The sequence below is a fragment of the Eretmochelys imbricata genome, chromosome 22, assembly GCF_965152235.1.
Source record: "Eretmochelys imbricata isolate rEreImb1 chromosome 22, rEreImb1.hap1, whole genome shotgun sequence".
NCBI classification, from domain to species: domain Eukaryota; kingdom Metazoa; phylum Chordata; order Testudines; family Cheloniidae; genus Eretmochelys; species Eretmochelys imbricata.
The window spans coordinates 1,371,485-1,396,370 of NC_135593.1; the positions used below are offsets into that span (position 1 = coordinate 1,371,485).

The following is a 24,886-nucleotide window of genomic DNA, read 5'->3' on the forward strand; positions in this document are numbered from 1 at the left end:
CAAATAAATTGGTTAGTCTCTAAGGTGCCACAAGTCCTCCTTTTCTTTTTGCGAATACAGACTAACACGGCTGGTACTCTGAAACCAATTTTATCCGTAAGTCAGACCCTGTGTCCTCCCCCTGCCTGGGTCACCTCTCCCCCAGGTGGCGCGAGTCGCCCTCCAGAGCCATTGCTGGGCCCGGGAGGCAGCCCCACGAGCCACGGGGATGGGCAGCTCCCAGGAATCCTGCCAAGGAATCCCTAGGCCAGGGGGTTTCCCTGCGTGCCGGCTCCACCCCCAGGGTCCAGCCAGCCAGCAGCTGCCGCCCAAGCTAGTGCGCTAAGAGCAGCAGGGTGGCCATGGTGGCTCGGCCGGTGGCTGGGGCTAGTCGCCTGAGCACGAACCCAGCCGACTCCATGAGACAGACCCGAGTCACTAGCCTAACCCCCCTCACAGCAGCTGCTGCCGCCCTGTCAGTGCCTGAGCTCCAACAGACCCTGCTGGGGAGCAGCCCCCACCTGCAGTGTAGATGCCCCTGAGAGCACGGCAGGGCCCAGCTCCCCGGCTGACCTGTGCTGCTGAGCGCTGGGGGGACGGACGGACGGATGGACAGACACACACACACACATGCCCATAGCTCCTTGGCAAGTCATTGGTTTCTCTTCCTCAGACAGGGAGGATGAACCCATCTGACCAGGCTGGTGGAGCCGGGGCCGAGGGTGCTGGGTGACAGGTGGCTGTCGGCTCTGGGGTGGGACTGTCACTTCCCCCCCACCCGCCCATCCAACAGGATCACAGTGAACAAAACCAGCTCAGCCCGCAGGGGAAGAGTTCAGACCTGGGCCTGGTGCATTCTGGGAGCAGGGATTGTCCAGAGAAAGGGCAGATACAGGGCAGCTCTGAACACTCTGTGCAAAACTGCCTGTCCTGACCCGCACCCCCGGATATCCCAGCCCTGAGCTCCCCACTTACTGCTCTGCCAGTGCCCCTGACTCCCGACCCACAGCCCCTGCTGTCCCAGCCCTGAGCTCCCCACTCGCCGCTCTGCCGGTGCCCCTCACTCCTGACCCGCATGACCTGCTATCTCAGCCCTGGGCTCCCCCGCACCTCTGCAGTCTATATGTTTTATGGAAATATGCTTATAAGTGTGAATATGATGTAACTGGATTATGCTTTATGCAAAAGGGTCTCTGGTAAGGTCTCATTACAAGGCTTATCATCTCCTGAGTGTGGTCATCCTATCTGTATCATTCTTGTACACGTGTCATTCTTGTGTCTGAAGCTAGAAATATGAAGTATGACTCTGAAGTCCTGTTGTAATTATGGAAAGTGTGGGCCGTTGATGATGGTTTGGAAGCTTGATGGCTCCCACTGACTGGGACAATTGGTTGTAAATGGCTCTGTTCACTTGGTGCGGGCTAGCCCTGGAAGAGTGGAGACAAGGGGGCTCACAGGACATGTGACCCTGTAACAGGATACTGGAATCCATCTTCAACCTGGTGCTTTTCCATTTTGAAGGAGGGGTCGGAATCCAGAGAGATAAAGGGGTCCTGCCTTGGGCCAAAGCTATAAAAGGGGGTGGAGCAGAACAAGGGGGGTCCCAGTCATGAGAAAGCCCCTGCTATTCACCTAAGATGCCTGCTGGAACTAACAAGGACTGTACCAGACGAAAGGATTTGGCCCAGACAAGGAAGGAGAGGCATTGAACAGCTGCAGGGGACAGGGATGGGATAACAGGGGCTGCGGGTCGGGAGTGAGGGGCACCAGCAGAGCAGTGACTGGAGATCCCAAGGCTGGGACAGTAGGGGCTGCGGGTCAGGAGTGAGGGGCACCAGCAGAGCAGTGACTGGGGATTACTTGCTTTTGCCTGCCTTGCTCAGCTTGACTTGCTTCCTCACCCCATTCCTCCCTTAGTTCTTAGGTTGACCTGGTGGCCGAAGCAGACTGGGGGCCAGTCGCCCATGGAGGAAGTTGAACTGGACCCTGAGCTAGACTAGACCCTGGTGGTGAGAGTCTGGCCACCACTTGCCACCCCACCCTGTTGTCCTGGCTTCCACTACTGGACGTCATTTAGGGAGGGAAGTGGGGATTCTGCCTCCCCTCCCCGATTTTCATACCGCAGAGGAGTGTGAACAGGAAAGCGAACGGCTGCTCCACACTCCCACTGGAGGAACCCGACGCCCTTAGCTGTTGGCTGACAGACCTGTCCCCGAGGAGTGGGAACAGCAGCTGCTGCCTCCCCCTCGGCTCCAGGCTGCATTTCCCGTCTCCTAAGGGCCAGGCTCTCTGCCATGGAAACAGCTGCCACTGCTCTCCATGGGTCTGTGTTCCACACAGCAACGTACAAACCTGCTCCCAACTGAAGTGGGGTCAGACAGTGACAAGGCTGGTGACACAAACACTTCAGACTATGAACCCTAGGGCCCTTTCTTTCTTTAACCCAGGACGTGCCAGGCAACTGCTAACCAGGGTGTTGTCTTCATCTTGAAATACCTCTCAGGACATCTGACAGAGGAAGGGAAATCCCCTCCCACCAATGGCTCCCTGTGAAGGAGTTCTACCATACCTGCCCCTGGAGACTGGCTGTTTTTATACTCTTGGAGCTTTTTTTTTTCAGACCCATCCTGATCCCAGTCTAGGGGCCAACCTCCGCAGTTCAGAGTTGAGAATTTACTGCCATCACCCTCGTATGGCACTTTCTAGGTGAATGAGAGAAAGTCAGTGGGGGAAGTGACATGGCTCACGAACACTGATGCTGTGGGCGAGGCCTGGACTCAAAACCCCAGCAGTGCATCCCCCCTGCCCTTGCCAGTTGCTGTAGGTGCTGCCGAAACAAACCTGGGAAGTGGGCAGTTACCTGAGTCTGTGGTTATCAACTGTGGCTGGTAGCTGAAAGGCTGATGATACAACCCACCTGAAGATGGCATAGGCGCCGACTTCTGCTGGCGCCGGTGCGTACTCGACCCCCCTCTGTCCCTGGCCGTGCCCCGACTCCCCCCTGCCCCACCCCCTCTTGTTGCAGGAGGGGAATGTCACGCCAGGAATCCTGGTTCTCAGGCTCCCTGATGGGACTGCCCTGGGATGCGGGATGCCATGGCCGGATCCATTAGGTAACCAGATTGAACCAACTCATACCCTTGGCATGCTGCCCACTGCAGTGATGGGGCCTTTTAACACACACATCCTGGCCTGGGGTGGGATCCGGCTGCCACATCTGGTATCTATGCCCCAAGCACTGGTCGTCACGCAGAAGTCGTTGGTTTCCCTGATGAACGCATGGCAGGGGGAAGGCGGCAGCCCAGCTGGCTGGAGAAAAGGGATCCATTCTGCCCCCCGAAGAGAGAGGGAAAAGGTCCATCTGACTGTCCTGGTAGCAGCACAGCGAGGATCCCTCTGGCCTCCCCCAGCCACGTCCTTCCAGCCTCTCCACAGGACGGGGGCACCCAGCTCTCGGCAGCCCCAGCTTTCGCTCCTGAGCTCTCCCGGCAGACGTGCAGCAAGCACAGTTAGGGTGACCAGCTCACAAGAGTGAAATATCAGGACACACTGGGCGACCGGATCGGGAGGGACAGAGACAGACATAGGTGCACAGCCCCGACTGGAGCCAGAGCACACCATGGGGCGGCTCCCGTCCCGGGAACCATCTGGCAGGCTGTTCCCTCTGGCACCAAGGGTCACGGGTCAGGTCAGGTGGGGTTGGGTGGGGGGGCGGAGGGCTCTCTGCCCACTCCCGGCCCCTGCATGCCCCGCCCCTGCAGCACGCGGCACTCCTGCCGGCGGGCGGGCACCGAGAGCTGCCCCAGGAAGCAGTGAGCAACGGCGCCATGACTGCGGTCCGGACGGTCCCGATAGTGGGACAAAGGGCGTCCCAACCCATGTAGGGTTACCCTATGTGCACGGGGGGCACGGCGCACACATGGGCCCGAGAGAACTAACCGACGGACTCCTGGGAGAGACGGCCTGGCCAGCCTCCCCAAAGGAGCATTGCAGCTCTGAACAGGGGTTTCCTGGCAAAACCGGCTTTGGCTCCAGGCTGGAAATGGGGACAATGGCTGGTGCTGGTGATGCAAGTGAAGCCGACACACACACTGTGTCTCCCTCAGAGGTCCAAACCCGCCCGCAGCCCACAGGGCAGCCCCTGCTTCTGGCGCTCCAGTCCTTAGAGCAGTCGGAGGTGAGCCGAGAGTGGGAGCCTGCCTAGCAGCCTGGCAGCTGCCTATTTGGGTTCAGCTGGAAGCCCGACAAGCCGGGATCCCCAGAGGCCTCAGCTGGAGATACAGCTATGGCAGAGATCATAGAATCATAGAATCATAGAATATCAGGGTTGGAAGGGACCCCTGAAGGTCATCTAGTCCAACCCCCTGCTCGAAGCAGGACCAATTCCCAGTTAAATCATCCCAGCCAGGGCTTTGTCAAGCCTGACCTTAAAAACTTCCAAGGAAGGAGATTCCACCACCTCCCTAGGCAACGCATTCCAGTGTTTCACCACCCTCTTAGTGAAAAAGTTTTTCCTAATATCCAATCTAAACCTCCCCCACTGCAACTTGAGGCCATTACTCCTCATTCTGTCATCTGCTACCATTGAGAACAGTCTAGAGCCATCCTCTTTGGAACCCCCTTTCAGGTAGTTGAAAGCAGCTATCAAATCCCCCCTCATTCTTCTCTTCTGCAGGCTAAACAATCCCAGCTCCCTCAGCCTCTCCTCGTAAGTCATGTGTTCTAGACCCCTAATCATTTTTGTTGCCCTTCGCTGGACTCTCTCCAATTTATCCACATCCTTCTTGTAGTGTGGGGCCCAAAACTGGACACAGTACTCCAGATGAGGCCTCACCAATGTCGAATAGAGGGGGACGATCACGTCCCTCGATCTGCTCGCTATGCCCCTACTTATACATCCCAAAATGCCATTGGCCTTCTTGGCAACAAGGGCACACTGCTGACTCATATCCAGCTTCTCGTCCACTGTCACCCCTAGGTCCTTTTCCGCAGAACTGCTGCCTAGCCATTCGGTCCCTAGTCTGTAGCGGTGCATTGGATTCTTCCGTCCTAAGTGCAGGACCCTGCACTTATCCTTGTTGAACCTCATCAGATTTCTTTTGGCCCAATCCTCCAATTTGTCTAGGTCCTTCTGTATCCTATCCCTCCCCTCCAGCGTATCTACCACTCCTCCCAGTTTAGTAGATGGGGTGGGGCCCCCAATTCCTCCTCCTCCCCATATGAACTCTGCTGGAGGGACAGGCCCGGCAGTGCGCATGCCGCACCCTTGATTGGGGCAGTGGAAGTGGATTTAGCCCACGTCAATCGGACCCATCAACATTTTTCTGTAGAAGCTATTTTTGATGGAAAAGTTCATTTTCCGTTAAATGCTTTCCACACAAACGTTCGGTTTTTACAGAAAAAATGGAAAACCCCAAATTGAAAACTTTCCACCCAAAACCTTTTGGGTTTGCAATGAAAATGTTCAGTGTGACAACCAAAAGTCGCTCTCAAGTGACCTCGTTCCAGGCTCCGCACAAAGGGGACTGGCTGCTTGGGCCCCAGGTGGGAATCCCCTCTCTTTAGAGCAATGCAAAGTGGGCAGGGGGCGGCTCTGGGCCTGTTCCCACCCATGGCATAGAGGTGCCTTGGTGCAGAATAAAAAGTGCTGTTGGCCTGGAGCAGGAAGGTAACAAGAGAGGCAGAGTCTCTAGGAGAGAAAAGTTCTCCAGCCGCGTATTGCCCGGCACGCTTTGGCCAGCCTCCTAGGTAGGGTCTGCTCCTTGAGCTGCACTGGATAGAATTTATTTAGCGTGTGCAACTGGATATATAATGAGCCAACTTCAAAGCACTCCCCCCACCCCCCTTGCAGGCGCAGCATGCTGCTGTCAGTTCCTGCGCTGCAATGCTCGTGTTGGAAACAAACCATCTTTTCCATGCCTGGGCACAACAATTCCTCTCTGCTGCCAATTCTGCCAGGTCTGGGCAGGTAGCACAGGCCTCCCAGGCTGCTCAAGAGTTCAGGCAGCTCATGGTTGCACATGGTTGTATGTAAGACTGAACAGTCCCCTGGGGTCCCTAGAATGGGCTGCAACAACACACGGCGTAACTTCGGGGACTCTCAGCAAAAGGGGCTAAGAGCCGTGCTGTTGTCCTTGTAGGACTCACAAGAGATTCTTTCCATACATTGTATTTTGCAAGTTCCCCCCGGTGTGACCAAATCTGCATTTGGAGTTTGAAATGAAGGAATCAAAGCAGAACTCCCAAGCCTGGAAGTCTGGCTCTACACCAGGCAGAAAGGTTCCTCAGCTGGGTTTTTTTAGTTTCTGACCTCTTTGCCCATGTGCAGCAAGTGGATGGAAAGCAGGCCCCCGGGGCTCCCAGCATCATGACTGGAGAAGTGAAGAGGATTGTCCCAGTGGGCTTTGAAGACTTCAAAAAAGCTGGGATCATCTGTTCTACTCAAAAGCCTTTCTATTGGCAGTGCCTAGCTGGGGGGTCACATCACGGACAGAACCTGCTCTCGGGAAATTAACAGTGACTCCAAAGCGACAGGGGGTCCTCTTGGGGTATCATTTATTCAAAGAGACCAACATCCTACGGGCCTGGCTATGCTATGGGTGCGACAACAACACAGCGACATATCGCAGCATCTGTAGCGCTGGAGTGTAGACACTTCCTGCATTGAGAGATGGGGGTTACCGCGATGGTGGGAATCCACTTCTCCAAGTGGCGGTAGCTAGGTTGATAGAAGAATTCTGCTGTCACCCCTCACCATGTCTACACCAGGGGCTAGGTCGGCTTAGCTACAGCGCTCGGGTGGGTAAATTCACGCCCCGCACAAGACATAGCTAGGTCAATCTGAATTTTAAGTGTAGACCAGCCCTGAAACAGACAAATAAATGCACATGGCCATAAAACAATCAGGTTAGATAGATAGATAGATAGATAGATAGATAGATAGATATCTGAGTGAGTGAGTTTTGGTTTGCTCACATCTAATTCTCAGTTGCTGATCTGTGGGGTCCAGAGGCACCATTTCTTTCATGCTCCATGCGTTTTAAGATACAGCTTCAATGTCTTTCTTTCATTTTTATAACTAGGGGGATGCCATTTGAGGGCTGTGAAGCCTTCCCCACTTCAGCTTGGAAATTGTGAATACTTTGCCGGACACTTTAGTTCTGAGGTAACTAAATATTAATACAATAATGTTACATGATCAAACATTTAATTCTTTCCCCCCAATATTTCTACCCATATAGATGCCCGTATAGCTGCTACACTTTGTCCTGCTTTCCCTCCAGCTGCATAACTCCTTCTAATGGAGGAAATTGGGTATCCAGAAAATGAACACAGTGGCCACTTGTGAAAATTTTGGTTTACATGACTTGCCAAACATAACACAAGAACTCTGGGGCAGAGGCAGGGAGAAAATCCAGTTTACCAGGGCAGCATTCATCTGTCTAAACCATGGGACCAGCCTTTCTCCTGAAATTCTCTGCCTCCTTCACTGTGCACTTTCCAACTTCTGCAGCACATGAGGCTGGGGTCCTACAGCCGACAGCCTCCTTCAGTCCACAGCTTGATTTGTCCCCGCAGCACTATCCATTCTGTGCACTGGATGAGGCCAGGATCCCGTGGGAAAGTGTGTGACCGTGCAACTAACGCATATGCTTCCTGGCAGGTGCCATCCACAGATGCTCCTTACAACCTGCCTGAGCAGCGTCTACTCAGCCTGAGTTGCGAGAGGGTGCACAAGGCGCCAGCCCTGCTTTCAATCTGTTTTATGCACGTTTAAAAGAAGACAGGTGCCCACACAGATGGCCACATTTTAGCAGTGTCAGGCGAAGGACTGAATGTCTCTTTCACCCCCACGGGTGACCCTCCAAGTTCAGTTCTGGTGAAGAGCCAGAGGCCCTGGGACTTGGTGCCCCAGCTGATGGCAGGACCCAAAGCTCCCAGCAGAGAGGGCAGCTTTTGGTGACCCGAACCTCCATCTTGTTGAGCCTGTTGGCTCTGTAGCTGCTTCCGCACTCGGGGGTGGTTTGCCAAATTCTGCCGTGGAATCAGTTGGCCTCGGTGTCATTTGCTGCACTGCCTCCTGCTCAGAACTGCTCTCTTCAGCCCTGGTGAGAGGGACTGCGTCTAGTCGTTTCATTCCACCCCAACACAGGGAAATAAACTCCCCCTTTCCCCCGGGGCCTTAGGCCAACCCCTGTCACTGGCTACATGTGAAACAAGAGCTGATGGAGATTATTCGAAATATTTCATGTTGCCAGGTGTTGTAAAGCATGAGAAAAATCTTTGCCACCACCTGGCATATCTCTCATTACCATGGAATTTGGCTTCTACAGGAGACAGGTATAAAAGCTGGGATTGATCACACGTGGCACAGAATGCCTGCTTTCCTCCTTTCATGTACGCAGGGAACCCCAAACAGTCCAGCATGGCTGACCTGCCACATCCGAGCCAAGGGATAGCAGGGGAATCGCACTGGCCCACTTTGGAGTAGCCCCAGTATTAGAGAGTTGGAATCACAACTGGTTTAGAAATCGAACCATGCACTGATGTCCCATTCTGGTTGTCAGGGGCTCCCAGGATCACATGGGAATGGGCGATGTAAATAGAAGAAAAGTGAACGAGTGCTGGTGTAAGGAAATCTGCAGGAGCCTCCGGGAGTTCACTGTCCACATCCAGTGGGACTTTGGATCCATTTAGCCAAATTGCCTTTGAAAATCTCAGCCTAGATCATCAACACTTTAAGCACAGCAGTCTTGTGTTTGAGTGTCTTTAGCAGCCATAAGAGAAAATGCCATTCGATACCTGTTAACTGCAGGCAGCCCCAGGTGTGCCAGAGATGTGGCGTCTGCAGTCACTCGCATGTTCAGAGACACTCTACCTGGACCATTGCCCGAGGGCAGTGGGTGTGTGGGTCGTTTCGCAGGAGGAGTCAGTGTTCATGAGGACACACTAGTTTTGCCAGGGACTCTCAGGATAGCACCTGTTAGGATATAGATATTCAGGCCTGTCTGTAAAGGCCTGTACTTTAAGAATTTAGGTGTATTCTTATCACTTGGCTAGTTAGAGGTATAAAAGAAAGAATCAAAATCACTGTCTGCCAATGTAAGGTCCTTCTCTTACTATGACAGTCTGGGGCCCTGTTCTTAGGCTAAGGCCTTTGGCTAAGCAGCAGAGGCAGCCATAAGCTGGGAAGCGACAGTCACATCCTCACATTCCAAACTAGTCACACTGAAAGAAGGTGCTATTGGGCTGTCAGGCACTATCAGGACAGGATTGTATTCCTATCACCTCCAGAGAAAGGGAAGTGCCTAGAAGATGTAAAAGGAAACTTAGTTTGATAGCATCCTGTCAGGCAAGAACTCACTTATCAATAGCTGGGATGTGAAATCCTCACTTCTGTATTGTCTTGCCATTATAGTTCCCACTTTGCTATTGTTTGTCTGTATAATCTCTGTCTGGTTCTGTGATTGTTCCTGTCTGCTGTATAATTAATTTTGCTGGGTGTAAACTAATTAAGGTGGTGGGATATAATTGGTTACATAATCATGTTACAATATGTTAGGATTGGTTAGTTAAATTTTAGTAGAATGATTGGTTAAGGTATAGCTAAGAATATTACTATATAAATTAGGGGCAAACAGGAAGTAAGTTGGGATTCAGAAATAAGGAAAAGGAACTTGTATTTAAGCTTGCTGGAAGTTCACCCCAATAAACATCGAATTGTTTGCACCTTCGGACTTCGGGTATTGTTGCTCTCTGTTCATGTGAGAAGGACCAGGGAAGTGGGAGAGTGAAGGAATAAGCTATCTAACATCTTGGTGCCGGGACTTGGATACATCACATTGGATAGGTGAGTGGCAGCCTGTAAGTCCCCCTCCCCAACAGTCCGCGCAGCTGCTTGGAGGGGGTATGGCGAACTCTCATGATGGTAGTTGCGGGTTCTGGCAAGCTGGGGTAACGGATTTTTTGAACAAATGGATAAGGAAGAATCAGGGCCCATACCAGGTGCAGGGGCTCACCTGGGATGAGATTGAGAAGGAGATGGGAGAGGTTTTGGGAGACCCCAAGGGAAAGGAGTGTAGGAAAAAGGGAATGGTATTACAAGGTTTGTGTGCTGGGATGGCATACTGGGTAAAAAGGGAAGCTGATCTCCTCCAACACATTAAGGATTTGGAGGGGATTGTGGATCAGCAACGGATTTTAACAGAAAAATCTGTGTTAGCAGTAGAGGTAGCGGATTTGAAGGCAAGGGATGCTGCACGGACAGAGGAGTCTTGTGAGGCAATCCGGAGAGAGAGGGATGAACTGCTGGGGAGAGTAGGAGACTTAGAGGAGGAATTGTATCATTGTAAACATGGGGGCAATGGACTTAGGGACCCCAAACCATCCGCCCCACTAATGGAACTGAAGGAGACACCTCCACCACCCTACCCTGAAAAAACACTGTACCCACCACTGCCGGTGGATGTTGTAAGCCGGCGATCCACAGTTACCGCCCCTGCGAGAGAGGCTACCCGGGAGGAACTGCAGGAGGCAGGAATAGTGGCCCCGGTTGCAGGGTGGGGGGACCATGCCCCACAAGTAGTAGAACAGGCAGAAATCCGCCCCTTGTCCCTGAAGGACCGGGAGGCAGTACTGGGCCGTTTGGGAAAGGTACCCCGGGATGATTGGGATCAGTTTGTACTGTGGCTAGTGGAGGTGGGCAGGGAGATGGAGGGTCTAACTCGTGAGGACCAGGTGATCTTATGGCGTAGTCTTTTGGGACGAGGTACCTTGGGAATCGATGTGGCAGGAGTGGCACACCCATTTCTAATCCCCGGACAGGTGGCAAAACACTTGTTTGGGGTGTACTCTCGTACTGCAGGGATGAATAAGATGAAGCGAATCCCTGGGGAAACAGGGCGGGATACACTTAATCGCATACAGGCATGGGCACGGTGTTGGGTGGATCCCCTGGATGGTCCATGGGTGCTGCCACAGGCAGGGGCACCGGGACCTGGTGGGGGTATGGAGCAGGGTAGGGGTGTGGAATTGCTGGAGAAATGGTTGGAGCTGAGCAATCCGCAGTTCGTGGGGCATTTAAGGTTGCAGCACCCTGAACTTGCTCCCAATCAGCTACCCCAGTTTCTGGAACAGGCAGATGTGTGGAGGCAGATGCATCAGGGGGAAGAGCCAGTCCATGCTATTACTGCGGGGGATCAATACAAGGTGGAAAGGAGTGGGTCAGCCTGGAGAGGAGGAGGTAGAGGGAGAGTTCGTGGCTTTGGGGGGCTAGTCAGGGACGAGCGGGCAGCTATAGAGCAACAGATCCAGAGACTGCAGGCTAAACTGACTACCCACGATCTTACCAGATCAGGGGGAAAGTGGTCCCGGAGGCCAAGAGACTGGGACTGCCTGAAATGTCAGACACACAATTTTGCATGGAGACAGGAATGCGTTCGGTGCCAGGACCCCCGGTCCCCTCATGAACCAGTGGGAGGGACAGAGGTGGGTGCTGCAACTTAGGGGTGCCCTGGGAGGCATCCTGTCCATGTTCTCAGTTTAGGACGGGATGCGTCTGGTCGCCCTACGCTCCAGGGGGCAATCGAAGGGAGTCCCATGAGGGATTTTTTGATAGACACTGGAGCAGCCATCAGTTTAACCACATGGGGGCAGGGGAGACCCTCAGAAGGGACTGTGACAATTGTAGGGGCAACGGGAGGGGAGACACAGTTAACCCTGAGGCGGGGACAAATCAAAGGAATCTGGGGGGAAGGGGAGATTATGTGGGGTTGTAATGATATGCTTAATCTGTTGGGGGCAGGAGATTTACACAAACTGGGACTCGTACTGGATTTAGCCAATTGGGTGTGTTTACTGGGGCAAACGCAGGACGGTCAGGGCTTTACCATTCCCATGGGGATAGCCACTATGACCATTAAAGCGGCACATGCCCTCCCACCACCCCCGGCTGGGTGGGAACACATCCCTGTGTGGGCGAAGGATAACCTGGATTGTGGGAGGGGCAGCATGGAGGTACTGATGGAGGGAGGGGACCCTCCCCCACAGAAACAGTACCCTATTCCTCGGGAGGCATTGGCAGAGGTGGGAGCAACTATTGGGGAGTTGGAACAGAGGGGACTGATTCGGGCAGTTGCATCCCCTTGTAATGCTGCTGTGTGGCCCGTGAGGAAGCCAAACGGTACCTGGCGTCTCACTGTGGATTACAGGGCACTAAATGCTCTGGCCAATTCACCAGCCTCAGTGGTGGCAGCGTACCCTGAAATGTTGGCCCGTATTGGACCCCAATTCCGAATTTTCACTGTTTTGGACATAGCTAATGGGTTTTGGTCTCTGCCACTAGCTACCTCATGTCAGTATAAAACTGCATTCACATGGGAGGGCAGACAGTTCTGCTGGACAGTCCTACCCCAGGGATATAGGGACTCCCCTGCAATTTTTCACAGATACATGAGACAGGCTCTGGAGGGGGTGGATTCAGCAAGGTGCATACAATATGTAGACGACCTGTTGCTAATGTCAGGGACAGAGGAAGAAGACAGGGAACTAACCGAGCAGGTCCTGCAAGCTTTGGCAAGAGCAGGATTGAAGGACAATGGGAAAAAGGCTCAGATGGGACAGACAAGAGTGACCTACTTAGGAGTGGAAGTGTCTCAGATGGGAAGGGAAATCGATAAGGGACGGGTGCAACTGATCCAGTCCCTGCCACTGCCTACGGATGTTAAAAGCTTGCAAAGTTTTCTGGGTCTAACTGGATTTTGCAGGGATTTTGTGGCCAATTATGCAGAAATAGCCCAGCCTCTATTTGACCTAACCCGAGCCTCAACTTGGGAGTGGTCAGAAGAGTGTACTGAGGCAGTGAGAGTGCTAAAGGAAAACCTGGCCAGTGCTCCAGTGCTGGCCTCCCCAGATGGGGAGAAATTCTTTTATCTGTATCCTTTGGTATCAGACACTACCATTGGTTGTGCATTAACACAGGAGTATGGAGCAAAGGACCGACCTGTGGCCTTTGCCTCTCGACTTTTGAGTGCTGTGGAATTGAAGTATGGGTGGTGTGAAAAGGTGCTGTTGTGCTCCTACTGGGGGGTAGGGAAATTTAAATACCTTACGGGAATGCAGAAAGTCATAGTCCGATCTCATCATGACCCCCTGCGGCTGTTAAACATGCACACTATCTTACAGGGACAAGTGAGTGGGCAGCGTATTGCTAAATGGTTGCTGGCTCTACAGGCAGAAAACATTAAAGCAGAGGTGTTAAAGGAACCCATAGTCTGGGTAGCTGGATTACATCTGGCTGGCACCCCACACCAATGTGAAGCCAGCCCAGGTAAAACCCAACATCAGGTGTTTCGGGCGGCTAACCCCAATCAGGTAAAGGAGGGGACACTGGTATGGTTTTTGGATGGAAGTTGTAGGTATCAAGGGGGATGGAAAACTGCAGGCTTAGCTGTTGTGGGAATCAGAGGCAATGAGTCAGTCAGCACCATTGGTTTCTCACTAGAAGCAAAGTCAGCTCAGGAGGCAGAACTGGCAGCCTTGCTAACAGCTTTAAATGAAGTGGATCCCAAATTTGAGCCAGAATGTTGGGTGGTGGTAGATTCAGATTATGTATTTCGTGGTGCCACATTAATGCTGAGATGGTGGGCAGATAATCATTTCAGGGCAACAGACGGCTCCACAATCAAGCATGCTATCTGGTGGAAGTGAGTGGAGGAGCTGAGTCACTGTTTTACACGGATCAATGTGGTAAAGGTAAAGGCACACAAGAAAACAGGACCCCTAAGCAAAGGGAATAATCTGGCCGATGTAGAGGCCAAGCGGGCTGCAACAGAGGCACCCCCATGGCCCTGGGAGCCAGAAGACAGTGTGCCTGTCACAGTGTTAACAAGAAGCGGGGTGGGTACAGATCGGGGAGGGCGAATTCGAGAGTTACAGGAATCTGACCCAGGACTGGAAGGCATCATGAAACTTGGGGACAGGCATGTGCCAAAGGTGGAACTAATGGAAGGGATTTGGTGTGTCTTAACAACTGAGGGACCGGTAATGTTGTGCCCTCAGGGAAGTCGGACGGCTTTCTTAAGCTGGGTGCATGGGAGCTTGGCAGGGGGACATCCCGGGTTTGAGGAGGCACTGGGAACTTTAAAAAGGTTGTGCTGGTGGCCAGGAATGGCAGCTGATTTAAAATCACATCTGGAACGTTGTTTGGACTGTGCCAGGCACAGCCCACCTCACAAGGTGCTAAGGGGAGAATTAATGAGACAAGCCCCAAGGGGACCATGGGAAAGAATACAAATTGATTACACAGGACCCCTACCACCAGATCACAGGAAAAACCGATTCATGTTGGTGGTAGTGGATGCTTTCAGCCGGTGGGTGGAAGCTTTCCCCACAAAGTAACAAACTGCCCGGGTAACTGCTGCAATACTGGTAAATGAGGTATTCACTCGCTGGGGGGTTCCGAAGGTGATTGACTCAGACCAAGGAGCTGCTTTTCGGTCAGATCTGTTAGGGGAGCTATCAGCCCTCACTGGAATCACACAGTTGTTCCATATTGCTTATCACCCCCAGGCTGCGGGGCAGGTGGAACGCATGAACCGCACCATTAAAAGTGAGCTAAGAAAGGGAGTGGAAGTCGGAGGAAAAAACTGGTCACAGTTACTGCCCTTTGTCTTAATGAGAATAAGGGCCCGAGAATCAAAGGGCACAGGATTTTCTCCATATGAAGCTCTCATGGGAAGGCCTATGGAACGGTGGGAAAATCTACTTACCCCAGTACCTGGGGAAGTCACTACACATGGCTTAACACAAGAATGGATTTTAACTTTAATTGACCATGTAAAACAAGTACAGCAGGCGGTGGCCTGGCGAGACGAGCAAGGAGCAGCAAGAGTTAAAGCATGGTATGACCTGCCTGGGGAGTGTAATCTACCCATGGTGGGAGATCTAGTGATGTACAAGATTCCAGGTCAACACCATCCATTCCCAGCTCCTAAATGGAAGGGCCCCTATCTTGTCCTTGACCAATTAGGGCCCAGTCTGCTATTACTGGGTACAGAGAATGGAGGACGGGAGTGGGTCCACTGCACGCAAATAAAAAGGTACAAACAGGGGATTGGGAAAGGGGACGTGTACATTTTGTTATGTGTGTATTACAGGTTAATTCAAAAAGGAGAAAAGGATGAAAATTCCCTGGCCCTGGATGGAACAATTACTAGTGCTAATCACAATTGTCACATTTACAAATTCTATTCAGATCCCACGATGTGAAGTGTCAAAAGGAGGAAACACATGGACGGCTACACATGCAACCTGTGGTAATAAAGCTAATGAAGACTATGAGAATCTCCCCATAGAAAGATGTACCACTAATACTCCAACAGGAATTTGGCAGTGTCGGTATATGGTTTATGGATTAGATGGGGGAATCCCAACCAGGTGGAGAATATCAAATTTATCAGGAAATATCGCATGGTACTCCCTGGGTGCTGCCATGATTAACGATAGTGGAAAACACAGTTACCCAGCTATGTGGTTTGTTACAGAGGGTCCAAAGAATATAACCCTCTGGTCTCCTGGAGCAAATGAACCCTCTTGGGAAAATAGGGCCCCACATTTAGGGTGTGATGTTACCATATGTAACCACAATGGTACTTCCATGGAAGATAATCCCCGAAGGTGTGATTGTTATGTACATATTACATTAGGCGTAAAATCCCCTTTGGGACGCTGGGTGTATGATGAGTTAACCATTTTACAGAATGTAACCCTACAGGTGATATGGATGCCAAGTTGGAAGAATCCAAATTTAAAGTGGCCACAGCCTGGAGCCAAGAATATTCCCCGATGAGCAAATGTATGGGAGCCATTGTGGGAGCAGGTGCAGCCAGCACTTTTTAACGTGTCCTTTCACTCTATTACATGGGTGGTACGCCCCAAGGAATGGTGGGTGGACCAAATCCATCCTAATTGTAGTATGTACATAAAAGGATTGAAACAACAATTCAATGCATGGGTGAGGGGACACACCTGGAATCGTCGTCGAAAAAGGGGGTTGTGGGCAGCGGGGAACACTATGCTGGGTACATGGAATCTGGGGGACGAGTGGGTAACCAAACAATTAGTAAGCCAAAATGTGAAATTTCAACAACAAATTAATGAATTAATGGCACAGCAACTATCAGCAGTTGCCACAGGGTGGAGGACAGCAGTAGAGGTAAACTTGCAGTTAACTCATTGGGCAGGGGACCTGTTGACATGGGTAGAGGATGGATTCAGAAGACTAACATGGGGAGAAGTGTGCGTAGGTATTCAAAATGCTCAGTTAATAATGTTAATGGATATTATGAGAGATGCTTGGTCAGAACAATGGCCTTCAGTATTAAATCGGGAGGCTAGCCCATATCTATCCACAATTGCAAAAACATACCCATCTACCTGGAAAATAACATCCCCGACCTGTGGGGACAGTTCTTGTGTAATTGTTACTATGATACCATGGGAAGGAAATGCAAATAAGGTGGTTCCCTTGAACCCTATGGGAGTTAGTAGGGAAGGGGGAGCACGTTGGGAGCCACTAGGGAATAGGTGGGGGGGCTGGAATGGTGTAAATTGGACTGTCATCACATTAAGCAGTTGTATATCCAGAGGAGGAATATGGATGTGCCCCTCTCCTATGACTATAGAGGAACAGGATCAATGGCCTATTGCAAAGGGGGGGCATTTAGGGGTAATGTATATGGGGTACGGTGTATTCTGTTGGGAATGTATGCAATCCTGCAACATAACACTGGGAGGCAAAATCCTTCCAGTGTATGACCAAATTATAAACTTCTATACACTGCCACCTGGACTATGGTGTACCAATGGATCAGTGGACTTCATCGTTGGAAACAATCGAACCGGCACCTACTACCCCATGCCGTACCAAGTAGTTGAATTGGTTTGGACAATACCAAATTTCACTGTGGATATTCAATGGACACACAATATGGACAAAAGTACACAAAGATTACAAGAGCAACTTGCTGCAAGCGCCAACAGTTGGACACACTTACAATACACACTACAGGATGGCGCTGACAAAATTTTAACCTTATCAAAGGAGGAGAAGCAGTGTTTTTGGTGGTGGCCAGGATGTTGGACCATACTGCAGTGGTCAGGACTCTCGGTGTTGCTGTGGATTATCATAGCAGCTAGTGTATTGTTAACTATATGTGTGTTACATTGTATATGGAAACGATCAAGGGGGGCACAACCCCCTAGAGAACAGCCACTAATTATAACCTATAAGTAATGTAGTAAGCCCCTCCCCCCCCCACCTATGTGTACTAGACAACCCGGACCCAACCTTCTCGGGCCCACTATACTGGGAAGTCTGGAACACTAATTGGAATAGGTGTAGTATGCCCGTACGAGAGAAGGTGCAGGGCATGGTACTACACAAGGGGCAGTGGGACAGATGGAGCATCGACACCTTCCACCTTGATGCCTGGCCCTATCAGGAAATGTGTCGCCATATGTCCTGTGCTTTTCCAGGGATACCTGGGCAGGAGGATCCCAAAAGAAAAAGAAAAAAAAAAGGGGTGGAGTGTTAGGATATAGATATTCAGGCCTGTCTGTAAAGGCCTGTACTTTAAGAATTTAGGTGTATTCTTATCACTTGGCTAGTTAGAGGTATAAAAGAAAGAATCAAAATCACTGTCTGCCAATGTAAGGTCCTTCTCTTACTGTGACAGTCTGGGGCCCTGTTCTTAGGCTAAGGCCTTTGGCTAAGCAGCAGAGGCAGCCATAAGCTGGGAAGCGACCGGTCACCTCCTCACATTCCAAACTAGTCACATTGAAATAAGGTGCTATTGGGCTGTTAGGCACTATCAGGACAGGATTGTATTCCTATCACCTCCAGAGAAAGGGAAGTGCCTAGAAAATGTAAAAGGAAACTTAGTTTGGTAGCATCCTGTCTGGCAAGAACTCACTTATCAATAGCTGGGATGTGAAATCCTCACTTCTGTATTGTCTTGCCATTATAGTTCCCACTTTGCTATTGTTTGTCTGTATAATCTCTGTCTGGTTCTGTGATTGTTCCTGTCTGCTGTATAATTAATTTTGCTGGGTGTAAACTAATTAAGGTGGTGGGATATAATTGGTTACATAATCATGTTACCATATGTTAGGATTGGTTAGTTAAATTTTAGTAGAATGATTGGTTAAGGTATAGCTAAGAATATTACTATATAAATTAGGGGCAAACAGGAAGTAAGTTGGGATTCAGAAATAAGGAAAAGGAACTTGTATTTAAGCTTGCTGGAAGTTCACCCCAATAAACATCGAATTGTTTGCACCTTCGGACTTCGGGTATTGTTGCTCTCTGTTCATGTGAGAAGGACCAGGGAAGTGGGAGAGTGAAGGAATAAGCTCTCTAACAGCACCTTTCTGTTCTTTAAACAGGCATGAGACGCTGTTAGAACAGAGCATTGTCTGAACGTTGGAATCTATAGAAATTGTAAATATGGGCACCTGGAGCAGTAATGACTAGTGCACTTGTCATAGCACGCGCCGGTGTCCCACTCCACACGCCTGAATGCTTGGGGTGAGCACTGAGCACGCCAGCTCTTCTAACGGGTTAGATTTCAGAAGCTCTCCAGGCTGTCCTCTGCCAGTGACATGCTCATCACAAAGGAAAAGGACAATATTTTACTAGAAAGTCCTGGTGATTTTGTAAAGCTTTAGAGATACAAGTTCACAGATAGTGTTAATGAGCTTTGGTTCTGCTGCCAACATCCACTGAAGCCAAACCATGCCGTGAATCATTTTCCTAGCTGCCGCCGTAGGGGTTGTGAGGTTTTCCACCCAGAGGAATTGTTCCCTGGTTGGGATGGAGAACGGTGAAGTGCTGGCTGGGTCTGCCAGCTAGCTCTGCAGATGTGAATCCCCTCCGCTGTCTTGTATCTTCCACCATTTCCCCTTGACACCCAGTGTGCACTCGCACTCTGAATGCCCCTTGCCAGAGGGTCCGGGGGGGCACTCAGCTTCTGAGCTGGGGCCCTGGCTATTGTCTGTATTCTACTGGAGATTTCTATTATAGACCCTGGGGCTGGCTTCTCTATGGAGATTGACTGCTCTATGGGGCAGGGACTGTGTGCTACAGTGTTTGTACAGCCCCTGGCCCAATGGCACTGCATGCTGGGTTGATCTCTAGGCACCACTGTAATAACTGTCATTAAAAATAACATCAGAGTCCAGTCCAGATCCTCTTGCAGAGATCAAGAGCTACAGGTCCTCCCCTCACACTGGAACTGAGTCAATCCATTGAGTATTATATGCTCAGGACTGCGACATATAATAATTGTAAGGGTCTCACTTATTACAGAATCAGTTTTATTCATCATTAATAAAGACATCTTGGAAAAGATTGAAAAGCACAGATTTGGAGCTAGTCTCCTTTCAGACATAGCAAGGCAACAAAAATGATACAAGGTTTAAAAAAACCTGATCTCTGAGGAATGATTAAAAAAACGAGGCACATTGAGGCCTTGTCTACACTAAAAAATTGTTTGTTCGATGTACAAAGTTCCACGGAGCTGCCAGTGCCAGGGAACCCAGAGATCCCGATGATATTTGGATGACAGCTTCAGGAAAGAAGGTAGAAAGTGGCCCAGGGAGGCGGAGTGAGTGGTATCTCGTAGCCGTGTAAAGTCAGGATGTTGCAGTAGGATCTCGGTTGGCTGGGTGGCAAATGCACTTAACTTGAGAGGGCCTTGGGCTGGGACCCGGTGGAGTTAGCTGGGCCCTTCCAAAGTGGCCCCTGGATCTGGCAATTAGGCCTTGCAACCCTGAACCAAAGGGTGGCCATATTGACACTGGCCAATCGGTCATTCATCCCTGTAGTTCACGGTGCCATATTGACTCAAGCCGTTAGACCACACAATCCTGAACCCAAGGACAGCCATGTTGACTCTGGACTTAGTGCGCCTAAATCTTGAGTTCAAGAACAGTCTAAACTTTCCAGTGATATCTCACATGACCCATCTTGCATAAAACACATGTTAGTAATGCCATATGTGTATCATAACAATATCTCTCTGAAGAATATGGGGCATAGGGTCACAGCACCTCTGGCAGGGCAGCTGCTAGCAGGGACCAGGGGAAGCTAGAGAGAGCTCCTGGCTGGTTGCTGAGACTTGCAGGCTTGAGACCCTGAGAAGAGGGCGAACAACGTGCTGGGACTGCGGGAGAGCAGCCCCGGGAATTGAAGCAGCACTGGTGGAGGCAGTTAAGGAGAGGAAGCAGAAGCTGTTTCTACAGGATCCCTGGGCTGGAACCCAGAGTACTGTGGGCCTGGTTCCCTGCCACTCACCACTGGGGACATGGCTGGATTTGGAGATACCCACCCCCTGCCCCATCACCCTGGAAGGAAGGAGCACAGATCCCGGCACGGCCGCATGGCCGAGTCATAAAGAGGATGCCGCTGTACTTGGACTGAGGTGGGTCTGCAAGTGGCAAGAACGATGGACAAGGCACCACCAGGAGTGGGAACTCCGGCTGAGTGAGCTAATCCCTGAGACAAACAGCGGGAGGCGCCACCCTGGTGAGAGAACCCCCTTACAGGGCCTGAGTGCACGCCCTCCTCTTCCTGGGGTCTGGCCAATCTCTGCCAAGCGAGGCTGAGCTGCTCTGTGAGCCCGTCCAGAGATCTGATACTACCCAGATACATGAGTGTCCTCAGGGCAACACGGTTGCAAAAGTGAGTAGCAGCACGCTGCAGCACACACCACACTTGATGGGTCAGCCTTGTGCACGCTGGGGTGGCCACCTCCCCATTGATGAGACCTGGTACCACCATCTTCCTGGAGCTGCAGCCTGCCCTGCTGCCATCCCTGCCTGTGTTGCTGTTGTCTTCTCTAGCAGTTGGCTGGGAGGTGCGCATTGGCCCATGCCATGTGGCCATGTTGTCTCGAAGGGCAAGACACCCTTTATTCCATAACATAATTAAGGAAAATATTTCTCAATGAACTCTCAGTAAAAGGTCAGAAACAGCCAGTGTCCGCATCATGCTAAGGGCATTGGTATTTTCTTTAAATTTGCCAGACCAACCTAACTAACATCTAACACACATTTGAACCTCTTCTTTTCACACCATTGCTCATCCTCAGGCTCTGCTTTGTCTCCAGACAAATCCATTCTCTTTCAGAACAGCCTTGCTCTTTCCATCTGTTTTGTTCATTGACACGTTGGAGTAAACACTCCCCTTCACTCTGTTCTCAGACAAACACTAGTATTAACTGTTTGATACTGATGGGTTTAGAAAGCGTTTGTCGAGTGGAAGATGATATTTGTGGGGGATTGTTCCCAAGATCCAGTACTTTGTGTTCCAACATCTCCCAGCTTCCTTGGTGAAAATAAGACCAAGTTTTCCTTGCAATATAGAAGAAGAAAACAGCTTTTCACCCCAGATGGGACTTGGACCCACAATCTCTGGCTTAGGAAGCCAATGCCTTATCCATTAGGCCACTGGGGCCCTGCTGCATAAGTGAAGGAGGGATGGAAATTCCCTCTCATAATTGCACATTCCTCACATTCACTTGGAACCAAATACTCCCTTTATGCACTTTACATAACTGTCTGCATCCCCTGGCACGAGGCAACGGGGCCGGTCACTGACAGAGCTGAGCACCACCTTTCTGCCAGCCATCTTTAGAGAAGAACCCCACCCTAGAGTCACACCTCCCTCCTCCAGCACCTCCATGTCCTGGCTCTGCGTGCCAGTAGGATGATTAGTGGGCGAATCTGGGGCTGGAAGGGGGGTCAGGTCAGCCTGTAAGGAATAACCAGGTGGGGCAGACCCAGGGGGAGGCTGTGGGCTGCTGTACAATTGGATCAAGTGACAGCTGGCCGAGTTCCAGGAGATGAGGCTGCAGCTGGACGATTTGAGCAGGATCACCAAGTGAGGGGAGGGGCAGCCTCTCCGGACATTTTTGCGGCCTGCAGGGAATGGAGGCAAAGCAGGGGGATGCAGGGACTCAGGGCAGGACCCGCAGATCCGGTAGTGCAGGGCTACAGTTGATGGAGGAGAGAGAGTGCTGCAAGAGGAAGCAGCCGGAGGGAAGCAATAAGTGCAGAGTGCTAGCCAGCCAGCTGAGAGTCACAGGGGTCCAGAAATGGAAATGCTAGCAGGTCCCATGGTGTAATGGTCAGCACGCAGAACTCTGAATCCTGCGATCTGAGTTCAAATCCCAGTGGGACCTCCTGGGGCTATGTTGGTTTGCTGCAAAGCCTTAGAGTTTAGGGTGCTTGGTTTCCGTGTCTCTGGGTGAATCAGAGTGAATTTTTTCCCTCTTTCTGGGCGACTGATGCCCACTGGAGATAGGTCTTTGGTCCAGCTGGTTTAATGGTCTGGCCACAATAGGTTGGGGCCCTGGAACTTAACAGTCTGGCTAGAGATACCTGAACGTTGTGTTTCTCGCTGCTTCACCTGATGCACACAAGTTTGGTCCTTGTATCTGCAGTTGCCAACCTCTTCCTCTTTCCCACATGGTGCTTGAATAAAGAAGTGCCAGGGACAGGCTTCATAGTCAGGGCTAGGCAGGAAGGAGGAAGAGTCCCAGGCTGGAGCCCAGCGCACCTCTCCTCCTCTGGGCACCTAGAGCAGAGGTGGCTGGTGCTGACAGCTCCAAGGGAAGGCTTAAAAGGCACAGAGCAACTGTGGGTGGGGCAAGAGGAGAGGAGGAACATGCCTATGTGTGGCCAGCAGACAGCCACAGAGACAGACAGACAGCCTGCTCCCTGCTCCCTGGCATGCCGATCCCACACTGAAGGCCACCCACAGACCAGCATTCTCTCTGCGGCCAGCATCACAAGGTGGTAGGAAACCACGGCCAGCCCAGCAGTGAGGCCTCTGACCATTCCTCACTCAGTGAGGCCTCTGACCATTCCCACCTTTTGGTGGTGGCGCAGGAGATATTTCCCCAAGAGGCTTTTCCCCAGCTTCTGAGAAGCACCCAGGGCTTGCTCTTGCGGTAGACGGGTGAATACACTTAGGCAGCCTGGCTAGTTCAGCTGGCTGCACATAGAATCATAGAATCACAGAATATCCGGGTTGGAAGGGACCTCAGGAGGTCATCTAGTCCAACGCCCTTCTCAAAGCAGGACCAATCCCCAAGTAAATCCACATCCTTCTTGTAGTGTGGGGCCCAAAACTGGACACAGTACTCCAGATGAGGCCTCACCAATGTCGAATAGAGGGGGACGATCACGTCCCTCCATCTGCTCGCTATGCCCCTACTTATACAGCCCAAAATGCCATTGGCCTTCTTGGCAACAAGGGCACACTGCTGACTCATATCCAGTTCTTGTCCACTGTAACCCCTCGGTCCTTTTCTGCAGAACTGCTGCCGAGCCATTCGGTCCCTAGTCTGTAGCAGTGCATGGGATTCTTCCGTCCTAAGTGCAGGACTCTGCACTTGTCCTTATTGAACCTCATCAGATTTCTTTTGGCCCAATCCTCCAATTTGTCTAGGTCCCTCTGTATCCTACCCCTACTCTCCAGCGTATCTACCTCTCCTCCCAGTTTAGTGTCATCTGCAAACTTGCTGAAGGTGCAATCCACACCATCCTCCAGATCATTTATGAAGATATTGAACAAAACTGGCCCCAGGACCGACCCTTGGGGCACTCCACTTGATACCGGCTGCCAACTAGACATGGAGCCATTGATCACTACCCGACAATCTAGCCAACTTTCTATCCACCTTATCGTCCATTCATCCAGCCCATACTTCTTTCACTTGCTGGCAAGAATACTGTGGGAGACCGTGTCAAAAGCTTTGCCAAAGTCAAGGAACAACACGTCCACTGCTTTCTCCTCATCCACAGAACCAGTTATCTCATCATAGAAGGCAATTAGATTAGTCAGGCATGACTTGCCCTTTGTGAATCCATGCTGACTGTTCCTGATCACTTTCCTCTTCTCTCAGTGCTTCAGAATTGATTCCTTGAGGACCTGCTCCATGATTTTTCCAGGAACTGAGGTGAGGCTGATTGGCCTGTAGTTCCCAGGATCCTCCTTCTTCCCTTTTTTAAATATGGGCACTACATTCACCTTTTTCTAGTTGTCTGGGACTTCCCCCGATCACCACGAGTTTTCAAAGATAATGGCCAATGACTCTGCAATCATATCTGCCAACTCCTTTAGCACTCTCAGATGCAGCGCATTCGGCTCCATGGACTTGTGCTCATCCAGCTTTTCTAAATAGTCCCGAACCACGTCTGTCTTCACAGGGGTCTGGTGACCTCCTCTCCATGCTGTGCTGCCCAGTGCAGTAGTCTGGGAGCTGACCTTGTTCGTGAAGACAGAGGCAAAAAAAGCATTGAGTACATTCGCTTTTTCCACATCCTCTGTCACTAGGTTGCCTCCCTCATTCAGGAAGGAGCCCACACTTTCCTTGACTTTCTTCTTGTTGCTAACATACCTGAAGAAACCCTTCTTGTTACTCTTAACATCTCTTGCTAGCTGCACCTCCAGCTGATTTGGCCTTCCCGATTTCAGTCCTGCATACCCGAGCAATACCTTTATACTCTTCTCTGGTCATTTGTCCAATCTTTCACTTCTTATAAGCTTCTTTTTTGAGTTTAAGATCAGCAAGGATTTCACTGTTAAGCCAAGCTGGTCGCCTGCCATACTTACTATTCTTTCTGCACATCGGGATGGTTTGTCCCTGTAACCTCAATAAGGATTCTTTAAAATACAGCTAGCTCTCCTGGACTCCTTTCCCCATCATGTTATTCTCCCAGGGGATCCTGCCCATCAGTTCCCGGAGGGAGTCAAAGTCTGCTTTTCTGAAGTCCAGGGTCCGTATTCTGCTTCTCTCCTTTCTTCCCTGTGTCAGGATCCTGAACTCGACCATCTCATGGT

General features: G+C 51.0%; 2 non-coding genes across 2 annotated transcripts; one reads left to right on the top strand and one right to left on the bottom strand.

Moving 5' to 3' along the window:
* Positions 1-21,420: 21,420 nt before the first annotated feature.
* TRNAR-CCU (transfer RNA arginine (anticodon CCU)) lies at positions 21,421-21,493 on the bottom strand. The gene has a single exon. It is a non-coding gene; the product is annotated as a tRNA-Arg (tRNA).
* A 655-nt stretch (positions 21,494-22,148) lies between these two features.
* Positions 22,149-22,220, top strand: TRNAQ-CUG (transfer RNA glutamine (anticodon CUG)). Its single transcript has one exon. It is a non-coding gene; the product is annotated as a tRNA-Gln (tRNA).
* The last annotated feature ends 2,666 nt before the right edge of the window (positions 22,221-24,886 follow it).